At 35.1% G+C, this 27,631-nt stretch overlaps 1 protein-coding gene and 1 pseudogene across 8 annotated transcripts in view; one reads left to right on the top strand and one right to left on the bottom strand.

Moving 5' to 3' along the window:
- Positions 1 to 520: 520 nt before the first annotated feature.
- On the bottom strand, positions 521 to 19,530 carry LOC102504663 (annotated as a pseudogene).
- The window catches only part of RNF111 (ring finger protein 111), a 77,431-nt gene continuing 64,027 nt past the window's right edge, over positions 14,228 to 27,631 (top strand). For 3 of the 8 annotated variants that reach the window (XM_032481083.1, XM_032481082.1, XM_006182329.3), the window contains exon 1: positions 14,234 to 15,027. The gene's annotated coding sequence lies outside the window, so the exon portion shown is untranslated. Of the gene's footprint in view, positions 15,028 to 15,097; positions 15,366 to 27,631 lie in introns of those variants that run through there. The other 5 variants (XM_032481081.1, XM_006182330.3, XM_006182331.3 and 2 more) reach the window with 5 other exon arrangements.

Raw genomic sequence — 27,631 nt, 5'->3', positions numbered from 1 at the left:
TTCTTAAGACCCTTTACAAATCTTCATTGAATTATTCATTAACATTCATACAAAAATGAGTAAAACAAAAGATGTAGCCTTTACAAGGTCACAGTAAAGTAAGAGACAGAGGGTAGTTGGATTAATTAATAAGATGTGATAAGCGCTCTAACAGAGGGTATCAACATAATCTTATCGATACAGAAGAGGGAAACACGAGCTCTAATTGCAAAGCCAGAGGAAGAGTCAGCGGGTGACATTGACTTTCTTTGTTCCTTATTTTAGGGGAAAAATCATTAGTCTTTCACTATTAAGTATGATATTAGCTGTAGGCTTTTTATAGATGGCTTTTTTTCGATTGAGGAAATTTTTTTTTCAATTTTTCATTTGCTGTGAGTTATCATGAGTGGCCATTAATTTTGCCAAATGATTTTTTCTGAGTCATTTGAGATAATCATATAGTTTTTCTTTTTTAGGGTGAGAATATGATGAATTACATTGACTGATTTTTAATTATTACATCAACCATGAATTCCTGTGATTAAACACACTTGGTCATGATACATTGTCCATTTTTATGTATCATCAGACTTGATTTACTAAAATTTTGTTAAGGATTTTTGCATCTGTGTTCGTGTTCTCAAATTTATTCATCGAAATTTTCTTTTAATATCTTTGGTTTTGGTTTAGGGTGATGCTGGTCCCAAAGAATGAGTTGAGATATATTCACTCTTCTGTTTTCTATAAGAGTTTATGTAGAACTGGGATTATTTCTTCCTTAAATATTTTGTAGAATTCACCAATGGAGCCATCTGGACCTCAAATGTTCTTTAGAGAAGTTTTCAAACAATGAGTTCAATGTATGGATTTAAAGTGATGTCCTCTCTCTCACTCTTGATGTTGACAATTTGTTTCTTCTCTCTTTTATTAATCCATGAATGGTTTGGTTACTGGTTTATCTGTGTTACTGATATTCTCATAGAACCGGTTCTAGGTTTCACTGATTTTTTTCTATTTTTTTTTTGTTTGTTTTCTATTTCATTGACTTCTGCTCTTATTTTTTCTACTTGAAATGTTAAAAAATTTTTGCCTTCCAAAGTAGAGTTCATTTGTGTAAATATAATAACACAGTACATAGACCTAAACATTGTACAGACTTTTATGGAACTGCTGGTCTGTATTAGTCTAACTTTCCGAAAGAAGCTTATCAGCAGAGCTGATGCCTCACAGATACACTTCTTCATACTGTGTAACCAATTAACTTGATTCTTTTTTATCACCTCCTCCCTGTGCCTCCAGTTTCTCTTCTTCTAGTAGTTTGCATTCGTATTCCAGTGTGTGCTCCTCCAAAAATGCATCAGCATAATCTGGATCATTTACACTCATTCTACCCAACAGATACTTCTTACAGAGGGCGGTGGGTGGGGAGGCGTGCGGGGAACGTAATCATCCGTGAGGGGCTTTGCTTTCTTCTTTTCCTTTTTCATTTGCTTTGTTAACTCAACCAATTATTTCTGCTCTTATTTTGGTCAGACTAGGCTTAAACTTCCAAGCATTTCTGTCTTGCTTTTATATTCAGTTATTTGCTTGCTGAGTGTCTTGTGATTGATTCCACACAGACTTGAGTGCACAGCCAATTCCATGACATCAGATCATGATGAACTGTCATAGGTTCCTTTAAGTCACTTTGTATAAAGTCTTCTTTTTCATCCGAGGTCCACAAAGGGCAACTGCCAGTAACTGATCCATCTCAGCTAGAGCTGCATTTTGTCTCAAACAGACACTATAGGCAGCACATTCCTCTGGGTCTGCTGAGACATCAAATGGTGCCCCACAAGTAAAGCACTTTTCTGTAAGATGGTTTCTGTGTGGTCACTCTGTTCAGCAAAAAGAGTTGTCTTCCAGTACACACAGCAGGCTGAAAGGTCTGCAGTCAGAGAGACCTTGAAAACTCCACATTCAGGTCATAGATCCCTTGGCTCACTTCAGACGTGTCCAGCAAATCTGTCAGTGCTTTATAGAGAAGGTCATCCAGGGCCTTGAGTGCACAGGGTCCTCCCTCTTGGGTTTCTTTGAAGTATTCTTCTTTAGGAGTTCCAACCTGGATGATTGGAAGTCAAGAGAAATCCTAAGGAAAGACCTTCATACTAAACATTTTTCTAATTCTAGAATTCTAACAATTCTAGAATTATCAAAAATCATGAAAAACAAGGAAAATTTGAGAAACTGCCATATTCAAGAGAAGTCTAAAGAGACACAAATGAAATATTTTTGAGGAAAATTTCTTTAAACAAGTTCTCATTGCCACAAGAGATGAAGGAGTCATGGAGGCCTCCAGCCCAATTGCTGTGTAGCCCCATGGCCCTGTGGGAGCCCCACGGCCCTCCAGCTGGTGCCCACATGCCTTGATGATGATGATGACGATGATGATGATGATGTTCTTCCTGCTTGATTTAGATTTAATTCACTCTTCTAATTTCTTAAGATAGAAGCTTAGGTCATTGATATTAAAGCTGTTTTCTATCCTAATATAAATATTTGAAGCTATGAATTTCCTTGAAAACAGAGCTTTGATGGCATCCCATAAATTTTGAGTAATTGTGGTTCTATTTTCATTCACTTCATAACATTCAAAAGTTTCTTTTGTGAACTTCCTTGATCCATTGGTTATTTATGTGTTGTGTTTAATTTTAATTCTTTGGGAAGATTTTCCAAATATCTTTCTGCTATTGAATTCTAGTTCACTTCCTTTAAGTTGAGAAGTACTTTGTATGAATTCAATCCTTCCGTATTTAGGACTTGTTTTATGTCACAGAATATAACTGGTAAAACTTGGTAAATGTACCATGTACACTCGAGAAGAATGTGTATTATGCTGTTCTTGGATGTAGTTCAGATTTTTGATACCGTTCTTCAGGTTTTCCATATCTTTACTGATTTTTTAAGTCTTATTTGTTTATCAGTTATCAACAGCAAAGTGTTAAAATATCTAGCACTAATTGTTAATTTGTGCATTTCTCATATAAGTTTTATCAGTTTTTTTATTAATGTACTTTGTTTTATTAGATGCATACATATTTAGAATTTTTATAGTCTGTTAATCAATGTGAAACTTTTATCATTATGAAATAACTTTATCTATGATAACATTTGTTTATCTGAAATCTACTTTACCTAATATAGCCATTTTAACTGATTAGAGTTAGCATAATATATCTCCTTCCATCCTTTTACCTTTATCGTATCTGTGTCTTTTAGAGTTCTGGTAGGCAGCATATAATTTTCTTGCTTTTTTTAATCCATTCTGACAACCTCTGCCTTTTAAATGGATTATTTATACCATATACATTTAAATTTATTGTGATTATTATATGCTTGAGTTTAAATCCACCATCTTGTTCTCTATGTATCTCTTCTATTTGTCCCATCTGTCCTTTGTTCTTTTTTTCTCTTTTTTCCTGACTTCTTTGCATTAATTGAGAATTTTTTATGCTTCAAGTATACCTTCTTTATTGGCCTAGTAGGTATTCTTTTTATTTTTGTTTTTAGTGGTTTATATAGCATTTACAGTCCAAATATTTAACTTAGTCTCCTTCAAATAATATTGAAACACTGTGTATACAGAATAAGTACTATAGAACGGCATACTTCTACTTTTTTCTCTCCCATCCTTTGTCATGCAATTACCTTCACTATATAACAAACTCTAAAATATATTGTTATAACTATTGCTTTAGACAGTAAATTATCTTTAAAATAATAAAAAAAAAAGCCTTTTGTATTAATCTTTATGTTTACTGTATATGGTGTTCTTTATCTATTTTGTGTATCCAAATTTCTATCTGTATCATTTTTCTTTTACCTGAAGAATTACTTGAACATTTCTTATAGTTCCAGCTTAAAGATGGTAAATTATCTCAGATTTTATAAGTCTGCAAAAGTCTTTATTTTCCTAAGTTTTTGAGAGATATTTTTGCTAAGTATAGAATTCTTGGTTAGCATTTCCTTCCCCTTTAATGCCTTTAAGATACCACCCTACTCACATTCTTCTTGCATTTTTTCTAATGAGATGTGGCTGTCTTTCTTGTACTTTTTCTTCTGTATGTTGTATCTTTTTCTCTGCTTGCTTTCAAGATTTAATCATTGGGGTTTTTTTTTTTTAACATTTTTTATTGAGTTATAGTCATTTTACAATGTTGTGTCAAATTCCAGTGTAGAGCACAATTTTTCAGTTATACATGAACAGACATATATTCATTGTCACATTTTTTCAACATTGTTTTTGTTTTTAAGCAGTTTGATTATTATATGCTCTAGTGTTGTTTTGCTTGAGAGTCCATTAAACTTGTTCGATCAGTAAGTCATATTCTTCACCATACTTTGAATATATCCTGGCATTTCTTCAACTTCGTCTACTCCAGATCTCCTCAGGGACTCCAGATATACATATATTAGGCTACTTGATATTTTCTCACAGCTCGTTGATGCTCTGTTCATTTTTTCCCATTCTTTTTTCCCCTATGCTTCATTTTAAATAGGTTCTATTGTTTTTTCTTCAAGTTTACTGGTAGTCCAATCTAATGTATTTTATATCTCAGATACTGTATTTTTCACCTGTGGAAATTTGATGTGGGTCTTTCTTACCTTTTATTTTTTATTATGCTCGTGTTTCCTCTACCTTCTTAATCAAATGGTGTATTTTTTAAATAGTTATTTTAATTTCCTTGTCTACCAATTATATCATCTGTGTAATTTCTGCATTTCTGTTGATTTCTATTCTATTTCTTTCCACTTTGGCTAATGGAAAACACAAGTATTAACAGCCCTATGTGAGTTCTAGAGATGTCTTGTGCACTCTCTGTGATGGTTCCTTTCCTATCCTTAGTAGTTTTCTCGTATGCATGTGTAGATCAGTACTCGGTCAAAGACTCAAGGAGCCCCTCTGCATTTCTTGAGTTTCCCCTCTCTGTGTGTGCAGCTTCCTCTTCTCTGGTTGTATGCTCTGTAAATTTTAGCTGCCTGGGCCTCCCTGGATCTCTGTCCCCTCAACTTAGTAAAACCACTGGGATCTGTCTGGGTTCTACCTCTCAATATCAGGCACTTGATGGGTTCACCTTCTTAGTTTTCCTTCTCTCAGGATCACTGACTTGTCCTGCTTGTTGTCCAGTATCTGGAAAACTGTCTCAAATATCTGGTCTGATTTTCTAATGGTTTGAGGCAGAACAATGGTGCTCTATTATGTCCTCATGGCATGAAGCAGAAATCCAGACCTGGCTTTTTAAATACTGATTTCAACTTTTGTAAAATTACTTATATTCTCAGATTCTCTTTCCATAAATCTGGTATGACAGCAAATGAAAAGTATTCAATCTTGCCAGGGATCAGAGAAATATAAACTAAAACTTTGGTGCTAAAATCTACATGGAAGATGTAGGAATTGAATGAAATAGTATGCATATTACTGGAATACATATGTATACATATATGACTGGAATTATTGACGTGCAGATGCAAATCCAATTCTATAAATCCTGGGTTTGGGGCTTCCTGTGCGACACTCAAGTGGAGATGTAGAATAGGCAGTTGAACGTATATAGCTGATGCTCAGAAGAAAGATCTGGGCAAAGACAGAAAATTTTGAGATATCAGCATATACATGAAGTAGCATATAAAATTACTTAGGGAGAGAGTGAAATACAGTGAGCACTAAAGGAAACTCTAAGACTGAAACTTGAAGGCAAGTTATTTTGCTTTAAATTATGATAAACTAGATAATTTGTACCTACCTTCCCAAAGACATATTTAGGAGCACTTTTTTTTTAATTGAAGTACAGTCAGTTACAATGTGTCAATCTCTGATGCATAGCACAATGTCCCAGTCATGCATGTACATACGTATATTCATTTTCATATTTGGAGCATATTTTTTAAATTGAGGTATAATAAATATGTAACATTACATTAGTTTCAGGTGCCAATTGAATGAAATAGTATGCATATTATGGGAATACATATATTATGTATATATATATGACCTAGGTACGTATGCCAATCCTAAGAAGGCAAATGAAAGACTAAGCTGCGCTTATGGAAGCCTTGCTGGGCTGAAGGAATGCAGACTGGTAGATGGAGCTCATCAAGGATGGTGACCCATTCATGTATAACTGAAAGATTGTGCTCTACACCGGAATTTGACACAACACTGTAAAAGGACTATAACTCAATAAAAAAATGTTAATAAAAAAGAAAAGGATAGTGACCCCGACCCAACTCTGGGCTAGGGCCGTGACAGTGTACTCTTGGGAGAAAGGCTATGGATTATGGTCTCCCTTCACATCATGTAGTGGTGCAGCAAACCACACCTTGGTCCTGCCCTGCTGACCACCTTGAGCATCTGGCAGATACCAACAAAAACTGTGGGGAAGTTAATGCTAATAACTGATATCAGATGATTTCTGTAATAAAATTTAAGCACAGGTCCTGAAAACAAAGAGGCACATCAAGAGACAAAAGGTGCCATAAATTAGAACCAGCAGGAAAAACAAATAGCAGAAAAAGATTCAGAGGGACTCTAAAGATTGGAATTATCAGGCACAGACTCTATTTTAAAAAAAAAAAAACTGTGATTATTGTGTTCAAGGGACAAAATCAAACTTGAAGTTTTTAGCAGGGAACTTTATACAATAAAAAATGACATAATAGAACTAGGAGGGAAAAAAAGAAATCCAGAAGTGAAATTTAATACCAAATTTTCAAATTTTTGATTAGTAGTTTAGTCACAAATGAAGAGTGAATTAGGTGACAAATTAATTTCAGAAGAAACTCTGCAGAATGAAGCAAGGATTAATTAAAAATAGGTAATACAGTACAAAAGGCAAGAGACATGTTAGAAACAGTGTGGGGACCTAACCTGTTCAAGTAAAGTTCCAGAAGAAAAAGAGAAAGAGTGGATCTGAGGCAATATTTTGAAGAGATGATTGCCAATAATTTACTGATACAAGAAGCCCCACAAAGCCCAAGCAGAATAAATAAAAATAAATCCTCAATGAAACACATAAAAAGGAAACTTCAGTAAATCAAGACAGAGACAAATCTCAGAATAGCCAGGAAAAAAAAGACAGATTAACTTTGAAGAAGCTGCAGTTAAACTCAACACTGACATTTCAATGACAAGAGCTTCAGAAGACAGTGAAATGCCATTTTTAAGGTGCTATGAGAAAATAACTACCCCTCTACATATACTTCAATAAAGATGGCAAAACTGATACATTTTCTGAGAAAAATAAAAGATACTAGCAACAACAGATAAGCATTAAAGGATGTTCTATAAGTTGTTCATTATGCAGGAAGAAAATAATCTCGCACGAAAGATCAGATGCAGAAAGTGATAGAGACCAAAGAAAACGGTAATTACGAGGATACATCTAAATCACATTGACTGTGAAAGTAGGGGTGTCAGAAAACAATCATGTGGCATTTAAATAATGTAGAATTACAATACTACATGGCAGAAATAACCATGGATGATATGTGTGCATGTTGCAGGGGTCTACGTGGTAAGTGTTGTTATACCACTTATGAGTTCTTCCCCAGGAGGGTGATAAAGGTATCAGTATTAGGTTTTATTAAGTAAGGATGGCTTTGTTAAGGCGTTTCTAAAGTAACCACTAAGAGAAAACAGTGTGACCCCCAAGGAGAGGCCACTTTACACCCACTAGGATGACTGTAGTAATAATCTTTAAAAAGACAGAAAATAACAAGTGTTGGAGAGGATGTGGAGATATTAGAACCCTCATGTATTGCTGGTAGGAATGTAAAGTTGTGTGGCCACTGTGCAAAATGTTTGAGAAAAAGAGTTCCTCAAAAAGCGAATCACATAATGGTGGTATGACCTTATCAATTCCACTCTTAGGTATGCTCCCAAAAGCACTGAAAACAGGGACTTAAACAGATACTCGTTGATGAACGCTCATAAGAGCATTATTCACAGTAGCCAAAAGGTAGAAACAACCTGAGTGTCCAGTGAGATGAAAGAATAAACAGTTTTAGCATTTTAGAACTCTGTACTTTCTTTTCTCCATATTCTTTGTTCTCCCTTTCTGGAAATTCTGTTGGATATTTTACCTCTAGGATTGGTCCTCTTTAATTCTTACCTTTTCTCTCACATTCCTTTCCTCTTTGTCTTACACCCTGAAAAATTTTCTTGCTTTTATCATTCAAATGAATGAGTTTTAATTTCAGAAATCATCATTTTAATTTCCAAGCACTCTTTCTTATTTTTTCATAGCATTCTTTTCCTGTTATAAAGAAGTAGTATCATTTTTTAAAATTTCTGAGGATATTAGAGAGGCTAAAATATTTTTCCCCTTCTTGTGTTAAATTATCTCTACTCTCTGCAGTTTTTTTTTTTTTTTTTTTTTTTATGTTTAGCTTGGTCTCTTTCGCTTTACAGGTTTTCCTCAAATACCTGGCATATCTTGGTTTTCAATAAATATTTTTTGACTATGTAATATAAAAACTAAATGTGAAGTCTGTGTAAAAGGATGACGCCCACTGCCAACCCACTGCAGGTGTGAGCAGGTGGAACCAGTTAGTAACCAAATTGAAGTATTTAGCATAAGCTGTCACACCAGCTGCTTTTTATCTACTCAACTAGTTCAATCTGCTTGTTTTTCACTTTTGTTTTTAGCCTAGGACTTTAAAACCTAGATGCTGTATATTCTACATGGTGAAGAGAGGCGTGGAGAGGTTTAACGATGCCACATACAGACTTACAATTAGTCTGTTTCTATTTCATTTCTGCCTTTTTTACTTGGCCTCCCTTGTCTTTGGCAGGAGTCCCTAGCTTCTGGTGTATCAGCTCTGTAATTGGTACAGCCTCTCTGGTAATAGTTAATGGTGTAGCTTTTTTTCACCACTCTGCTACAACAGTTTTCTGACTTCTATTTGGTGGAATTACTTGCTTACTGATGACCTGCTCCCATTTGCTTGTTGTTTTGGGTTTGTACCATTTAAATTCCTTTATTGTCTGTCAGATGATGGCGGGCATGAGAAATACAGATGGCTAGTCTATTATTCTGCTAGCAGGGAATATTTAGTTGAATATTTTTCAGAGTATTTTCTGTATGTAGATCCTCTTAAATGTATATCTTTGAGAGACAAATGTGAGAACTTTAGATGTTCTGAAAAATGAACTTAATGTTGAGATGTTTTAGTCGTTTTGATTCAGTAGGTGGCACTCTTTCCTAGTTTAACTCAATCCTATATTAGCGTTCGAAGGTTTCAGAGTAGAAAGATTTGATTTATCTTTATAATCCGAGTAAATAAGTTTTCAGAGTTTGGTCATCATTAACTTTGACCTATTTATACTTTCACAACTTAAAAATTTTGAGTAAATTTCAAAGTAAAGATATTAAATTAAAATCTCTAACCTTTCCAAATTTCTGATAGTGTGTTAGTGATTTATACTCTATCAAAAGTTAAAAATAATTACAATCTTATCAGAATTGCAGAGTATTAAAAGCATTCAGATTCAAGTTATTAAATATTTTAAAAATCTTTTTTTTACACAGTTTCATTTCATTCTCTTGTATATCCTTCCTTCTGAATAGTCCCCAAATATATCAGTATTTTAAATGTGTAGTATAATCTATAAACTCCACAAAGCACAAGCTCTGTTTCCAATCCTGTAATCCAAAATCTTAGTTAAGATACATGTTAGGCAATTAAACAAATACTAATACAGTTTAGGGAAACATTTAATGGTTTTGGAAAACTTTACATGATCTATAAATAACAAGCAAGTGCATAGAAATATCTTTACTTCCTGTTCTGAATTTGCAAATAATTTACCAGTATGGAAATCATGCTTGAAATTGTAATATTCACAGGGCTCACATAAATCTTATTAGGTCTGAAGCAAACCATAATATGTTAGAGCTCTAAGGGACTCTGGAGCTCATTAGTATTTTTACTGATTAGAATTTTGTGAAATTTTTTTATTGCTAACAGAAGTGAGCCCTTTAGAAATTATGTTTTTTAAAAACATTGTGAAAGCATTCTAAAAAGAGTTAAAACAACTACTGTAAAAGTTCATTAGTAAGCCTGTGACCAGTTTTGACCAAGTGTATAAAAATACTGGTAATTAACAGAACAAACTGTTCTGAGAACAACTGTCAATCAACTCGGAAACCTCAGTGTAACGCTAGGCTTACATAACCATAGGTGGATGGTGGCTTTCTCTTTCATTTTTCTCCAGTTGTATTTTTAAAATATGCTTTCACAGAACCACGTGGCCTTAAGCATGCCCAGAATTTGGCCAGATAGCCAGAAATATTTCAGGATACTTGAAGTCTCAAATGCTTATCTACAAAATTCCAGGCATTCTATGTCTCCTTGTTAGTCCATAATTTGTTACTTCCATTTTCAAAGATTGAGCCACACAGGTGGTATTAGTGCTTGATAATTCAAATATATCTTGAAGGTTGCATTCCAAAGACAATCAGAAAAACTTAAAAAAATGATAGGTATTCATGAAAATTATGCTGTCTTTTGAAGTTATCCTACCACCAAAGAGTGCCTCAGCTTTTCAAAATGATTCCATTAACTTCAAAACAATTTAATGGTAGGAAATAAGTGCTCTGCCTAATGATAACCTCACTTTCTGTTTTTCTGTCTCTCTGAATGTATAATAAAGATTATAATCTTCAAACTAAAACAGTTTCTGCAATCTTACAGTCTGAAATCAAATTACATATATAGAATTTTAGTGAGGACCTGTATTCCTGAACTATATCAGCCCACTGAAATCCAATTTTGTGCAATCTATAAAATTTTTCTTTTAATTTCAAATTCCAGTGATACCATGGTACGTCTGTAAGAAAATAAAATGTGAATCACTAAGTGTTCTGACCAGTGCATCTCTTCGGTCCTTTTAATTCTTGTGAAAACTTTCATCTGAGGAAATAGTCAATATTTTAAACAAGTTCCCCATATCCTCTATCTCAGTGCATTAAATCACCAAACTTTGCTTCATTTTCTTTCAAAGAGTTCATGAAGCCGACCATAACTACACTGTTCAGTCCTTTCTAAACAAGGACTTCTCATTTGGAATCTTATTGGCATTTTGGGTCAGATAACTCTTTGTTGTGGGGGACTGTCCTATGCGTTGTAGGGTATTTAACAGTATCGCTGGCTTCAACCCCCTAGATGTCAGTAACAGCTGCCTAGTTGTGACAACCAAAAATATCTCCCGACTTTGCCAAATAACCCTTGGGGATCAAAATCAACTCCAGTTGAGAACCTCCATACTAAAATGTAGGACAGTTGCTGAAACTGCTCCTATTTACAGTTCTCCTTACTGCCAAACTCAAAGACATTTCATATGCTTGATCACCCACTTCAGTGTTGTAACTTTCTTCTCACTTGACCTGTAATCTGTTTAACTTTGTTCTGGTCTGTCCATATCCTTCTGGGACTCCTTTTCATTCCTCAACTTTTAAAATATCAGACTTCCGCAGGTATCTGTCTCCTCTCACTTATACTCTGGGTAACTTCATCAAAATTACGGCTTCGGCTATCCCATATAAGTTAATGAATCCAAATCTCGATCTTCAACCCAGACCTCACTGGAGCTCCAGACACATATAGCCAACAGCTTACTGGAATCTCCACTTTAGGTAAATGCTATCTCAAACCCAGTTTGCCCAATAAAGAAGTATTTCCTCCTCCTTCATCCTACCCCAGTTAAAAGTCCCAAATCCCCAAAGCTGGGTTTTTCAAGCCTGTGTCTCTTTCTTGAATGACCTAGCTCCCAACCATTTACCATAAATCTGGAAGCCTCTCCTTCTCCTTCACCTCCTATACCCACTTAGATTATTCAGTCTTCTTATCTTTTCTATCTGTCTCTTCCTTCTCATTTTCATTTCCACCACCCTCATCACTTTTTACCTGCAATTCCACATAGTATTTTCCCCTCTACTCTTGACTTTCTTCAATCTATTCTCTACTCTGCTTACATAATGTGTCTTGAATAGTCAAATCTGATTGTTATTCCTTTAACTGATTTCACTGAATGGCTTTCCATAATTTTAAGTAAAACTATAGTTCCAGCTCCTTATCCTAGCAAAAACAACCGTACTTAATCCATTTCTATCTACTTTTCTTCTCTCATCTCTTGATAGTTTCCTTGCATGACACATTTAATAGATCCTAGCAGAGAATTTGCTTCATGCTATTTCAGCTAGAGGATTCTGTACCTTAGCATGTGCCAATCTGATTTCTGCCTGCAATGCCTTCTCTGTTTGCTGTATTTAACTGTGTTCATTCATGTTGCAAAATTTAATTTAAACTTTCTCTTGGTTTGACTACAGTTTTTCATCTTTGTGTTCTCAGAGTACCCAGCATACCATCCTACCCCTTCCACATTATAGTGTAAATAATGGGTTTGCTTTCTGGGTCTTGGAGAATACTTCAAGTAAGGAAGTGGTTATGTATCTGGTACTCACAGTGCCCAGCACAATGTCTAACACATAGTAAGTACTAGATGTTTGTTAAACAAATGAATATACTAAACACCTGGACTGGTGCAGAGTATACAGAGAGGAATGGGTTGAATTTTAATATCTAAGATATTTCAGAGGCAGAATTGGAAGGACTTCTTGATTGATAAGAGGTAGGGAGTGAGGAAGAGAGAGTCATCAAAGATGACCATTATGTTTCTAGTTAGGTAACTTGGTTCTATTGACTGAGACAGGAAAGACTGAGATGGATGGGGTTTAAATACTGTCTACATACATTTATTTATTATTTTGGACATGATGTGTCAGAGATGCCGGTGGGACATTAAAGTGTAAATAACATATCAAGTAAACAGCCATATGGGTCTAGATCCCAGTCAGTGCTATCCAGTAAAAGCTAGATCCCAGTCAGTGCTGTCCAGTAAAAGTGTAATGTGAGCTACAAATGTAACTTAAAATTTTCTAGTGGTCACATCTTAAAAGTAAAATAAATAGGTTAGATTAATTTTTAAGAGTGTATTTTACTTAACCTTGGTTTTCTCAACTGTACTATTAACATTTTGGGCCAGAGAATTACTTGTTGTGTAGGGTTATCCTGTGAGTTATAAGATGTTTAACAGCATCCCTGGCCTCTTGTTAGTAGATGACAGTAGTCCCCTCCCCCTAAAGTTATGACAAACAAAAGTGTCTCCAGATATTGTTAAATATCCCAGGGGGAGGAAAGGGCACAAAATCACCTCTGCTTGAGAACCACTGATTTAACCCAATATAGGCAAAATATTATTTCAACATGTAATCAGTATTAAAAATTGAGATTTTTTTCAATTTTTTGTATTGTATCTTTGAAATTGGATGTATAGATTTCACTTACAGCACTTCTCTATTTGTACTGGCCACATTTAGATGCTCAACAGTTAATGTAGCTAGTGTCTACCTTATTGAAGAGCACAGGTCAAGAGCTTTAGGAAGAAGCTCTTTCTGGTTAGGTCTGGAAATACAGGACTTTGAGAAGTCATGAATCGATAACAATTAAAACCTTGGCAGTAGATAAGATAGTCCAGGAAGAATTTTATATTTAGAATGAGAAAACAGGAGGATTGAGGAAAAACTCCAGTCCAATGCTTTTCCAGTTTCCTCACACAATCTGCTACCCTTTCTTCATATTATTATTTTAAAATATTTTCTTCACTGAACAATATGGAGAACATGAACAAAGAAAGGGTATTCAGAAAGATAAGCTGATGACAAAGGGAGGGAATCGATGTTTATTGAACACTTAATTGGTAAGTAAAGTTCGAAGCATTATATGAGCTGTCTTATTTAATGTCACAAGAACCCTTAGAGGTAAATGATGTCATCTCAATTTATAGAGGAGGAAACTGAGGTTGTTTGTTTTTGTTTTAGATATGCTTTAATTTTATTTCTTTTTAATTGAGTAATAATTTAATAATTGACATTTCTTTTTTTTTTCTTTTTTCGAAACAGATTTACAAAGGTCTAATCAATTAGCCAGCTGTAAACTGGCATCACTGGGATTTGAAAGAAAGTCTGACAGATTTCAAAGTCTACATCCTTTCCCCCTACATCCACCTAACGCACGTAATGAGGCATTTGCTATCTACTGATTTTTTTAATAAAATAATTAAGTAAGAAGGCGCATGTGACTGCAGTTAGTTCTCAGGATATTTATTACCACTTTTGATCTGATTCTGGAAGCAAATTCACCGTAACGTTGACGTACCATGATGTCTCTGTCATTAGCAAGTATGATTCGAGTATCACTTGCTATGAAAGACACTAAACCATGATGGTTTTGTTTAATTGTACCCTAAGTATAGTCAATAACTCTGTGGTTAGTTGTAATTTATAGTTATGAAAAAATTAGCCAAGATGTAGTTAATATTTTGTTTAAATACTGAACGCATTTCACCAAGGAAAATAAAATAATGGGCGTTATGACATCGCTCGGCTTCGCCAACAGACTGATAAAGCGAGTACAAAGGGGGAGGGCCTGGGAAGAGGGGGCGGGACAGTGAGAAACAAGAATCTGAGCAAGCGCAGAAACAAACAGATGTTAAGGGAGGCGTGAAGTCTCCTGCGTTCTCACTTTGCGAACTGTCGTAAAGCCCCGGAGTGTCGCGCTCGCTCGGTAGAGGAGGGATTGGTTAGGCGGCGGCGGCAGCGGCGGCGGCGGCGGCGGCCGGAGACCATCCTCAGTGGCGGCGACGGTGGCGAGGTGTTCGGTCTGCGCAACATAGAAACGCCCGCAGCTTCGGGGAAGGAGTTGCTGTGGGACCAAGTCAGGCATTCTGAACCCAAGGCCAGTCAGCTGGGCCGAAGCAGGCGCTGCCGCTGGTACAGTTTTGGTGGCGGTGACAGACGCTGCTCTTGACTGTGGGGGCCTATCAGGCCAACGTCTGAGGCGCAAATCACTGGCTCTCGACGCATCCTCTTCCCCTCTTACCTCTGCTGTCTTCCTTCCTGGGCCAGTGATTCCCGGAGCCTGGAAAGAGGGTGGCTAATGATTAAGGTGAGGGGCCAGGGGGGAGGGGATCGATCGGAGGCCGCGCGTGCGCGCAACGGGGGAGGGGCCGGCCTGAGGGGAGAAAGAGGAAGGGCTGCGGCCGCCGAAGGCTGGGGTCGGCGACCGGCCGGCTGTTGCTGGCTCCACGGTCACTTAGGGTCTGCGTGTCCGCAGAAGACTGATTTGTGTCTCAGCAAAGCATTCGTCTACAGACACACCCACACCCCTCAGTAGGGGACTGTGGGTGAGGGGATTTCTCTCCCCTTTTCGACTCTCCCTAGGGTCTTAGGACGGGGGCTGAGGACTGAGGCGTAGGAGTGCGATTTGACAATGGAGCGATGAAGGTAACCTGCACCCGCGGTGTCGGAGGGCGCTAAGTCAGCCCTGACGGTTAGGGAGTCGGCTGCTTATGTGATCAAGGAAACGTAGACCGCGGAACAGAAGAAATACAGACGCGTCAGATTGTGTATAGAGTTGGCTTGCTGGTCATTAAAAAGGAAGCTTGATATTTTTTATGATTGTCCTTTGATAACTTAACAGGGACGGAGGCAGTGCTGTAGTAGAAATGTTTGTCCTATAGAGCAGAAATAGAGGTTTGTCACCACAGTTCTTAAATAGGTTTATAGTAGATCTTTACAGATAACTTCTTAACGCAAGTCTTAGTTTCAACGTTAAAAAAATACCAGGAAGTATAGGGTATTCATTTAATTTTTCGTGTTTGTAATATGGGATGACTCCATTGTGTTGCATGCTTTCCTGTTTCTTGATTTATATGCAGTATGAATTTAGAACTCTCTGGAGTGGTAAGATATCAGCTGACAGAGACTTCATTTTATAGTTCTTATAGCTTTTGAACGTGACTTAATCCAAACTTTATTTCATTGTATGTTTTATGTTTAATTTAACTGTTTTAGGGACCTCTTCAACCAAAAAGAACAGACGGGGGAAGAGATAAGCTAAGGTTCCATTTCCTTTCCCATTTTTGTTTATGTGTCGTTTTTTCAAATGTTAGAGTGTGATTTCGGTATTTCGTAGAAGTTCTATACTACTGGTTTTACTTGGCTTTATTAGGGCGAAAATCAGCATTTTGACAGTTCGTTACTATGGTTTTTAGTAAAAATTTTCATGTCACTGTAAACCATGTTATTTTTCATACTATGTAGTCGTGTTTGGTTGTGTTTCTGAGACAAAGCAGGATGAGAGAGAAACCCTTTCACTTTGAAAAGAATCTTAAATTGGATTTTTTAAAAAAGCCTTGAAATATTTTACTTTTGTCTACCTCCTGTCATTTAACCTTGGACAAATGACATCTCTTTCCTGTCCATTTGTTTGCCTCTTACAATTCAGAGTAGTTTTCTAAGAACTGGTGAAGTGTTTATGAATTGGTCTGAACAATATTGTTGGGAAAACTAGGAAGGGTAGGGTCTCTCCTTGATCATTGAGAATGCTATATTTTATGTGTTTGGATTCTTCTGTCACTTTTTCCTTTTTATTTGGTGTCTTTTAGTCACTTGCATGTTCTTTCACTAGAGTTGTTTTTTGAAGAAAGAATAAAAATAATTTTGTTTTGGTGAAAAAAGCATCATAGTGTAGATTACACACTGACGAATTTCACTTCGGGGCTCTGTTTCTATAGATAATTGAAAAGTAGCTATACTGATCTTCAAGATTAGAAGACAGCAGTTTACTCCTCTAAACCACAGAATAGTCATCAGATATTCCTAAATAGTTATTTTCACTATAAAATTTAAAATGTGGAATAAAAAACTCGAATCAAGCCAATTAGATTTTTTAGAAATTTCTTGAATTATTTTGTCAAAGCAGGAGTTTCGGTACCATGCTTTGCTTAGAACATAATTATATGTGCCCTTGTTTTGACTTTTCCTCTGGTGGCTAGGACTTCAATAGGAAAAAAAGTCACGGTACTAAAAATGATAGTGAAGTATGTTGTAACTTGACATTAGCATTCTATGCCTGACATCTTACGAAAAGGCATAGGGCTAGAGATAGGAGATCTGGATTTTGGATCTAGCTTTGCTTGCTGTTCATTAGATCTTTGACTTTATTGATGAGTCAAAGGGAACAGCAAATGCATCCTGGGCTTCAGATCTCTCTCAACTGTTTAAGTGTGGAATAGAAAACTTTAGCTTTCTCTAGGCTCTAAATTTAATGGTTTGTATCTTTAGTTAGGTGTTTTGGGTATTAATTGTATTCATCATGATCCAATCCCCAGAAAGAAATGGTATACCCAGAGTATAAATTCCCTCGTGATATACATATTAAAAAAAAAAAAAACTACGTTTGAGCCATATTTGTTGTTCTGGATAATGCTTATTTCCCATCGTAGATATTACTCATAATTTAATAGCTCTCATATGATACTAAAAAATGAAACTTTATTTTACTTCTGACAATGCTCTTTAAATCATCCTGAATAATTTTTCTTTCAGAAACCTGTAATCATTGTTCAGTCAAAGTCCAGAAATGCATTTGAATGCCTTACATCTCTGTTCTTTCTTTCCTGCATCCCATAGTGTATTGGTAACAGCTAGCCCAGGTTTCTACAGGTACTCAATTTATATTATTATGTGAGCAGTGAGCTATAATGTTTAAAAACAAATAGTAAACTGAGCTTACATTTTAAATAGAGATACTGCATTACTGTTTAGTCATTCAGTAAATATTTATTGGTGTCTCATGTTCTTGGCATTGTTCTTGGCCTTCAGTGGAGAAGGCAGTCTGCCTTCATGGAGTGGACATTTTACTAGGGAAACCAGATTATAAGCAGAATAGTTTTAGGTAATGGTTAAGTTCCATGAAAAAAATTAGAGTGTGTGATGGAGAATGAATGAAAGTGGGGCTCAACTATGGAAGGAGTAGTTGGAAAGGACTTCTTTTTAGAGGCAATAATTGATTTGCTGTCAGTGATTAGAAAGAATCAGCCATAGTGATGATCTGGAGGAAGAGAGCTGCAGACAAAGGGACCAGCAAATGCATTAGATTGGGCTAGATTCTGGAGAATCTACAAATGTAAATTAATTGTTTGGCTTGTCTGTTAGGCTTTTTCATAATTACTGAGAGACAATGTAAAAAGAAAGATTATATATAGTATATATAATAACCAAATGTAATGTGTTGATGGTGTTTAAATCCTGACTCAAGCCAATTGTAGAAAGTGATTTTTGAAACACTTTGGGGGAAGTTTGAATGTGGATGGTTATTAGATGATATCAAGGAATTATTGTTAGTTTTGTTAGGGATGCTAATGACATTAAGTTTATGTCAGAAAATGCCCATTTTTTAAAGAGATGGAGACTGAAGAATGAGGAAGGGGAAAAAGATGTCTGGTATTTGTTTTAAAATACTTCAGACCAAAAAAAAGGAGGGGAGAGATGAGTTAGATGAAGCAAGTGTGGAATAATCCTGGTAGTTGTTGGGTGGGAGTGATGGGTATGTGCATACTAATATTGTTCTCTGTTTTTGTGAGGCTTGAAAATGTTCATTTTTAAATAAGTATTTATAATAACATATCATATTTTAGGTGTCTTCTTCCTTTCTCTTCCTCTCAATTTTGATAAAATACAGAATTTTGTTCCTCTTTCTAAACATTCATCATTTGTTCAACAAATTTGAGTAGTGTATTTCAGGCACCTGGTTAGTGCTTGAGTTACAACAAAGAGCAGGACTTTAAGACTTGCCTATGAGGAGTTTATGGTTTGCTGGAGGAATGGAGAGTCCCTCAATATGGACTATGTTGACATGAAACAGAGATTTCTGTGTTTTCCTAAGGGTATACAAGATTAGCATTTTAGTGTTTATATGGTTACTTAAAAAGTATTTTTCTTTTTCTAGAGAATTGAAAGTTTAGGAAATTCTCTCCGGGGCTGTGTGCCAGTCTGCGTCACTGTTGTACTCATTTCCCTTATTCATATGTGCTATAGGGCATCAGAATAAATCACTTATTATCACCATGTTTTGACATCCCAATTTGACTTTAAATTTTTTATTTTGAAATAATTTCAAACTTACAGAAAAGTATGAAAAATGGTACTGAGAACTCTTCGATAACTTTTACTCAGATTCACCAGTTTTTAAAATTTTGTCACATTTGCTTTCTCATTTTCTCTTTTCTGAATCACTTGAAGGTAAATTGCATATTATGCCCATTTTTCTTTAAATATTCACTGTGTATTGTATTCTCTTACATTATCACAGTACAGCTACCAGTTTAAGGAACTCTAACATTGATGATACTGTCTTGTTATCTGTAATCCCTATTTCAGTTTTGTCAGTTTGTCCTAGTAATAGTGTTTGCTCCTTTGTAGCATTTTCCCCATAGGATCCAGTTCAGGATTGCAAACTGCATTTAGTTGTCATGTCTCTTTAGTCTCCTTTCATCTGGAATAGTGCCTTAGCCTTTCTCTTTCATTGTATGGACATTTTTGAAGAATATAGAGTACATATATTATAGAATATTCCTCAGTTTGGACTTACCTGATGTTTCCTCATAATTCGATTCAGGTTATGCATCCTCAGCCAAGGATGTTGTATCCTTCTCAGGGTGTGATATTGGAGTATGTATCATTGGTCAGCCCCTTATTGGTGATGTTTTTAGTTACCTGGTCATGGTGTTGTCTAGTTTCTTTGCAGGACTGTATAGTTACTGTTTTCCCCTTGTACCTAATAAACAATCTGTGGGGATAACTTTGAGATAGTGCAGTGATCCTGCTTCTAATTAGAGCTTCTGTATCTTTATCATAATTTCCCTTCTGGATTGAGCATCCATTGGTGGTTCTTGACTGTACTGATACTTATTTACGTTGATGGTTGCAGAAGGGTTATTCTCTAACTCTCTTTTACCTTATCAACAGACACTCTGTTTTAAGGAAGAAGCATCCTTTTATCTATCTGTTATCAATATAGACTTATATATTTCTTATACTGTTCAATGGGTTATACTCCATAACTGCCTTTATTTATTTTGATGCTCAGATTTGTCCATTGGGAGCCTTTCTACCCTGACTTCTGTGTCTTTTTGACATATTCTCATAATCCTTCCCCCACCCCCCCACCCCACCCCCAGTATTTCCTCTCTTTTTGCACAGCAAGATGTTCCAAGTTTAACATATCTTTTCTATCTCAGTCCTGGAATCAGCCATTCTTCAAGGATTCCTCTTAGTGGGGAATCCAATTTGCTTTTGAGTTATCTATTTATATTTAGAAATAATCTCTTTTTCTGGATCAGAACATCTGAGAAACTAAATTTAAATTAGATTTTGGTAGTGGGTTTATATTTCTGTGATGATTTTGTGAAGTAATTATGTAAGATTTAGCAGCTTATATTTACTATAAAGCAATTCTTTTCTTTTCTTTTTTAGATAAATAAATTCTGATTTTATCTTAATCGTGATCAAATGAAAAAGCAGGGGGAAAAAAGGTTATTTTACTTTATGTTACTTTGTGTGTGGAGGTGTATGTGTTTGGAGAGAGTTTAACCACTTAACTGTTAAAAAAAGTGACTTTAAGGTTTATATACTTGTCTGTTTTTAACTAAGTCATCAGACATTCTGGTCTGAGGAAATTGTTGCTTTTTAACTAGCTTTTTAGATGAAAATATTTTTATTATAGTATAAAGTAATACTTCATGTAAGAGTGGAAACTCACAGGCACATTATTCTAGGCAGTTACTGTTACACCTTGGTATATTTCACAGCCAATTCTCTCACCTGTGCATAGGTATTTACATTATTTATCTTTTAAACTTAATTTCTAAGTGTTTTTCCAGGCAAAATTTTTGAATGATTTTTATTTGAACCAATTAACATCTGTACATGGCTTAAAAGTTAGCTCCAAAAGGCTTATAATAAAAAAAACAGCAGTCCTCTATGCTACTCCCCTACCAGTCCCCTAGTTCTGCTTCCTAAGAGGAAACATTTTGCCCTCTTAAAATTTTTTTTATATTTACCCTCATATTTCTAAATAATATGCTTATATGTTGTCTTAGCCACTTTAGATGCCAGTTTACTTTTTAAATTTTTTAAACAATTATTTAATTTTTTAAGATAAAATACATACAAAGGATACTAAATTCAGAGTACAAAGTGGTACAGGGAAAAATAAGTCTCCTTGCCATCCCTGTCTTCCTACCACCCAGTTCTTTTCCCTGGAGATACATTCTCTCTTCTTATTTTATATGTATTTCCCTGGCAGTGATTCTCTAAGTGTGGTCTGTGGACTCTTGGGGGCGGGGGATGGTATTCAAATGTTACAGATCATCTGTTAGATTGAAACTATTTCATAATGATACTAAGTTCTTCTTTGCTACTTAACTATGTTTACATTTGCACTGATAGTGCAGACACAGTGATGAGTAAAACTGTTGGCCCTGTAGTGCGTATCACAGGGGTGGCAAAAATTGTACTAATTGTCATATTCTTCATCACTATACCTTTGTAGTTGAAAAAAAAAAAACTCATTTCATTTAAGAATGTCCTTCATGAAGCAATAAAGCTTGTTAATTTTATTAATCTTGACCCTGGCGTACTGTCTTTTTAATATTTCAATGTACAAAGTGAGAAAAATGTTATAAGGCACTTCTGCTGCATACCAAAGTATGATGCTTGACTTGAAAAATATTTCCGTGATTGAGTTGCGAGCTGAACTAGCAAGCTAGTTGCTTTTATCATGGAACACTATTTTTACTTGAAAGAATGACAAACTATAGTTACTTAAACTTGGATATTTGGACATATTTTCTCAAAAATAAATGAAGTGAGTCTGTCACTTCAGGGAGAATAACTGACAGAATTTATTGCCAAGATAAAATTAAGACTTCTAGGCAAATACTAGAATTTTGGAAAACATGTCTGTCACTATGAGCTAGGCAACTTCTCAGGACCTTGCTGGTAAAATTGATGGTGATATTAACGTGTGTGTGTGTGTGTGTGTGTGTGTGTGTGTGTGTGTGTGTGTGTGTGTTACAGTGAAATGTGTCAGTGTTTGGAAGATGTGTATAACTCTGTGGACCAACTTTTTTCAAATGGTCAGTATATGATATACCAAGTCATTCTGTGAGTAAAAGATCTCCTTAAATGTGAGATCAATAGATTTTAAATGAAATGGTGTGATTTCAGATGGCAACTAACCTCTACAGAATTACACTTGTTAAGTCTTGGCTTAATATTAAAGAAGGGTAATATCCACACTTACCTGAAAAGTTTATTTAAAATACTTCTTTTTCAACTTCATGTTTGTGTGTGTACTTTTTAAACATTTTTTATTGATTTGTAATCATTTTACAATGTTGTGTCAAATTCCAGTGTTCAGCACAATTTTTCAGTTATACGTGAACATATATATATTCATTGTCACATTTTTTTCTCTGTGAGCTACCATAAGATTTTGTGTATATTTCCCTGTGCTATACAGTATAATCTTGTTTATCTGTTCTACAATTTTGAAATCCCGTCTGTCCCTTCCCACCCTCCTTTTTTTTTTTTTTTTTAATGTTTTTACTGTCAATTTAGTAAGGAAATTTGAGATATAGATATGTGTATAATTTACTGTGTTTAAGTAAAATGTGAATTTTTACTTTTCATAAATATGACAGAATTAGCAGGTGCAAGTTATATTATTGATGTGAAACTGGGCTTTTTCCCCAACTCTTACTAGTAAAATCATATTTAAATATGTGAACAAATACAGTTTTCGTATATGTGATAAATAGGTTCACTTTACAAAGCCTTTTCCTACTTTAACAGGTATGTTCTTTATTACAAAGTAGTCTTATTAAAAAAATCATGTGATAGAAGATTTTTATTACAGAACATCTGCAGAATGTGATTTATTATCATGGATTTGATTGTATTTTCTATAAAATCACATTTCTTTAAAGACCTACATATAGGAATGGATAAAACTGCCATTTTATTTTCAGAGCTATCTTTCTGCCTGTCATTCCTCTGATATGCCTTTATCCTTATTCTCCACTTGAGGAAATCTTGCTTTTAAAGACTAGCTCTTAAAGGTCTGTGGTTTCTCCTGCAGAATCAGTAGTGTTCCCTTTTGTCTCTCCATAGTATTTGGTCCTTTTCTTATCTTGTAGCAATTATCTAATTTTACTAGAACTTTAACATTCTCCCACTATGGAAGCTAAGTTCTGAAAATCTCTATGCTAAAGAGAAGAAATTGTGGTTGAGTAACATAAAATCATAAGTAAATCATGGGAACTGAAGTCATGAGAGCTCTCAAAACTATACATTTAGTTTAGAAGAAAGAGACCAAAGCCAACAACTTATGTAGAAATGAAAATCCAGGTGTTTTGTTGCAGACCTTAGGTAAGTCACGTAACTTCTGTAGTCCAGTTCCCTGGATGTAGTAGTTTTTAGAATAAAATGAAAAAAAAAGTGTGGCACACAGTACCTTAAAGACCTTACCTAATCTAGCCCTTGTCCAGCTCTGATCCCATTGTGTACCATCTTCCTTTCCTCCCACTCCTCTTCTTTCTGTTCTTTGCACATGTTAGGCCTTTTCCTGCCACATGATCTTTTCTTACTGTTTCCTCTGCTAAGAATACTTTTCCTCCAGAACTGTGTGGCTTGGCTGACTGGTGGCTGGTTCCTTCTCATCATTCAGGTCTTTAGCTTCTTAGCAAGGAGGCTGTTGATGGTCAGTCTTTACTGTTTGTTTTATTTCCTTAATAACACATATTTCTTTCTAAAATTATCTTGTTTGTCTACTTTTGTCTTGTTTGTCCTCATTTGTGTGCAATTTCCACAAGAGCAAAGACTTTATATAGTCTCTTCACTGTTGATCCCAGTGCCTAGAATGGTGCCCAGCCTATAATGAGCTCTCAATAAATATTTATTGAACGACAACAGTACACAAGTAAGTGGTAGCTAATGTATTATCAGTGATATTGTATCTTCTAAAATATTTATAAACTACTGTAAAATTTATTTCTGTTACTGGGGTATCATTTCCAGTTCGTGATCTGATCCCTGATGTTTGGGATGGCAAAAGTTTGGAAAACCTAACTTGTATTTATCCTGCTAGAACTGAGTTGATCTGTTTGAAACTCTCTTCCTAGACGTGGATTTACTTATTTTATTCAGTGTGAGTGAATATTTCTTCACATAAATAGCAGTTCTGGGTAGCAATTCTAAGGCCTAGACTTACTTTTCAGTCATCTTCCTTTATCTTAAGCTTCAATTTAAAATATTTTTTCTTTTCTCTCCCATCATCCTTGTTAATCCTCAGTTGCCTCTTTTTCAGTTGCCACTTTCTTCCCCAACAGGAAGAACTCATAGTTTATGTATACTGTAACCAAAATTCTGAAGATTGCCCAAAAAGTATATAGTAAATGTTTGTAGGCTGCACTTAACATGTATGGGAATCCACATTAGGATTAGGGTTAGTATATTTATCTAGAATATGAAATTCTTTGAAACAGGTTAGCATTTTAACATTTTAAAGTTATCACCTTGCACAGTGACTGGTACCAGAAAAACTGAAAAAGGTTTGTTGAATAAAGTGGCTGACATTAGGCTTACCAAATAATTTCCCCAAACCAGTATCCTAGAATTGTTTAATAGCTTGCTATTTTTATTTCTTGCCACAAGAATTTTCACTTGCTGTCTGAATACACAGATTCAAGGAAGACAAAACTGTCATTTAGTCCTGAATAACCTTGGAAATCCCTAAAGTTGCCCATAAAATACAAAATACAGACATACAGTCTCTCAAAGTCCAACACATCCTGTTTTTCCTTCAGTATTGGAACAAATCATGTTTCATTGTTAAACACCAGATGAAGTAGTAGGCTGTGTTTATGGTCCATATTGTGGGAAAAATAAATTTCTCTAAACATTAGAATCTGACAGAACAGCAAGATGCTCATATCACAAGAGGCACGTGGAAAGTGAGACCAACTAGAAAATAGTAAAATGTTACCTTTTTGTCTTCATTCTGGGCATATAATCATTGAACATTGACTGGCAAACATAATCTACATGGTCTAAATTATTTTTTTCTTGACTTCATGTAGTTGAATTCATATTATGAGTGTATTCTCTATCCAGAGGTATTCCCCTGACCCAATATTCAGTATGACTTACCTTCAGTCATTAAAATATCGGTAACTCTTCCTGGCTTTTCTCTTATGACTCTTTTCTCATTCTTTAGAACATACTCTTTAATGAATATTTTCCAATTTTATATTTTGATCTAAATCACATAGGTAGAGGAAAAACAACTTTTATGTAAATAAACTTGTTGGACTTCATTCAAGGAAAAATTGTTCCCTTGGACACTTCTGCTCAATACATTAGATCTTACATTCTCAGGGCACCTGCTATCTTTTCTAATGTAGTTTTCTGTCTTATTTTTATTTTGTTACACCAACCTTTGCTTTGGGGCTTTAACAACTCAGGATTTTGGTTTGATCTGCAAGAGGAATTTGAGGTTCTCTTGAATAACACTAGCTTAAGGAGGGTGTACCTGCAAAATTGAAGGACTGCCCCCCAAAAAAGCGAGAGTGAGAAGGAATTCCTGTAGAAGAGCTTACGGATTTTTTTGCCAGGATGATTTTAAAAACCTAGCTGACTTCCTATTTAAAACAATAATAAAAGTCAGGATGTGCATACATTATTTGGTTTAAAATTTACAACCTTTTGAAGTAGATAGTTCCATTTTTCAAAGAAGGAAATTTAGGCACAGAATGGTTAGTAACTTGCTGAAGACTCACAGCAATGATAGGGTAGAAAGAATTTAACATCAGTAGGTTTTGTGTCACCTGAGAAAGGAATTGTAAATTCAGGGTCTTAACCAGTATTTCCATAATGCCTTTAAGGAAAACAATAAACTGTGTTTATATCTCCACTGGGCGTGGGCTTTGTCAACAGAGAGGGAAAGATGGTGATATTTTATTTGGGTGATGTGATTAGGAGGGACTTAATTTTTCTGTGCTTTTTTTTGGTGTATTCCAGATTTTCTATAGTGAACATATTTTTAAAATTAATTGAGGTATAATTTATATACAATATAAGGCACACGTTTTGCTGTACAATTCAGTGACAGTTTTGGCAAATGCATATATCCATGTAACCAATACCTGAATCAAGACATAAAACATTCTGTCACCCTGGAAAGTTCTTTCTTGCTCCTTTGCCATAAGTTATTGCCATCTCCTGTCCCAGACAACCACCTATCTGATTTTTAAATTTTTTTCACTTTTGTATTATTTATTTAAAATACTTTTTAATTGAAGTATAGTCAATTTACAATGTTTTATTTTAATTTCTGGTGTACAACATAGTGACTCATTTATACATTTATGTATTCCTTTTCATATTTTTCATTATAGGTAATTACAAGGTATTGAATATAGTTCCTTGTGCTATACAGTAGAACATTATTGTTCATCTATTTTATATATAGTAGTTAGTATTACAAATCCCAAACTACCAATTTATCCGTTCCCACCCTCTTCCTCCCTGGTAACCATAAGTTTGTTTTCTATGCCTGTAAGTCTGCCTCTGTTTTGTAAGTTCATTTATGTCCTTTTTTTTTTAAGAGTCTGCATAAAAAGTGATATGGTATTTTTCTTTCTCTTTCTGGCTTACTTCACTTAGTCTGAAGGTCTCCAGGTGCATCCATGTAGCTGCGAATGGCATTATTTTATTCTTTGTTATGGCTGCATAGTATTCTGTTATATACCACAACTTCTTTATCTAGTCATCTGTTGATGGACGTTTATGCTGCTTCTATGTCTTGGCTGTTGTAAATAGTGCTGCTGTGAACATTGGGGAGCATGTATCTTTTCAAATTAGAGTTATTTTCCTAATATATGCCTAGGAGTGGGATTGCTGGATCATAGGGTGGTATGATTTTTGACATTATGGATTAGTTTTGTTCTAAGATCCTCATATAGTTATGAATCAAATTGTGTTACTTTTTTGTGTCTGGCTTCTTTTGCTCATCAGCTGTTTTCTCTCTAGCATTTTACTGTGAAAAATTTCAAACATATAAAAATTGACAGAATTGAACAGTGAACGTCCATTTCCCTATTACCTAGGTTCTGCAATTAACAGTTTGCTATTTTTGCTTTATCACATATCATTCCATCTATGTATTCACCTAATCGCCCATTAATCAAGCTTATTGTTATGTGTGGTGTTTTGTTTTTGTATTTTAAATTAAGTTACAGACATCAGTGCATTTTATCTCTAAACAAATTCAGCTTCCATGTCATTAACTAGAGTTGAATATTTGTTTTTATTTCTTTGTTTTTTAAGTAAAATTTACATATAATGAAATGTAAATGTTCTTGTTTTCTATTTGTCCCATCTATTCTCTGGTCTTTCCACTCCCACCTCCCTCTTCTCTTGCTCCTTTTAGGCTTGAGTTTTTTAGTTTTGTTTTGTTTTTGCATTATGTTTTATTTCCATTGCTGGCTTATTAGCTATACTTACCTGTTATATTTTTTTTCTATTATGGTTGCTCTAGGGTTTACACTATGCATCTTTAACTTTTCACAATCTGCCTTCAAGGAATAATAGAGTATTTCATGTATAATATAAGAAACTTACAACAGTCTTGCTTTTATTTTCTC

This window comes from Camelus ferus, chromosome 6 (assembly GCF_009834535.1).
Source record: "Camelus ferus isolate YT-003-E chromosome 6, BCGSAC_Cfer_1.0, whole genome shotgun sequence".
In the NCBI taxonomy this organism is placed as follows: Eukaryota; Metazoa; Chordata; class Mammalia; order Artiodactyla; family Camelidae; genus Camelus; species Camelus ferus.
This window is presented reverse-complemented; position numbering and strand designations above follow the sequence as displayed.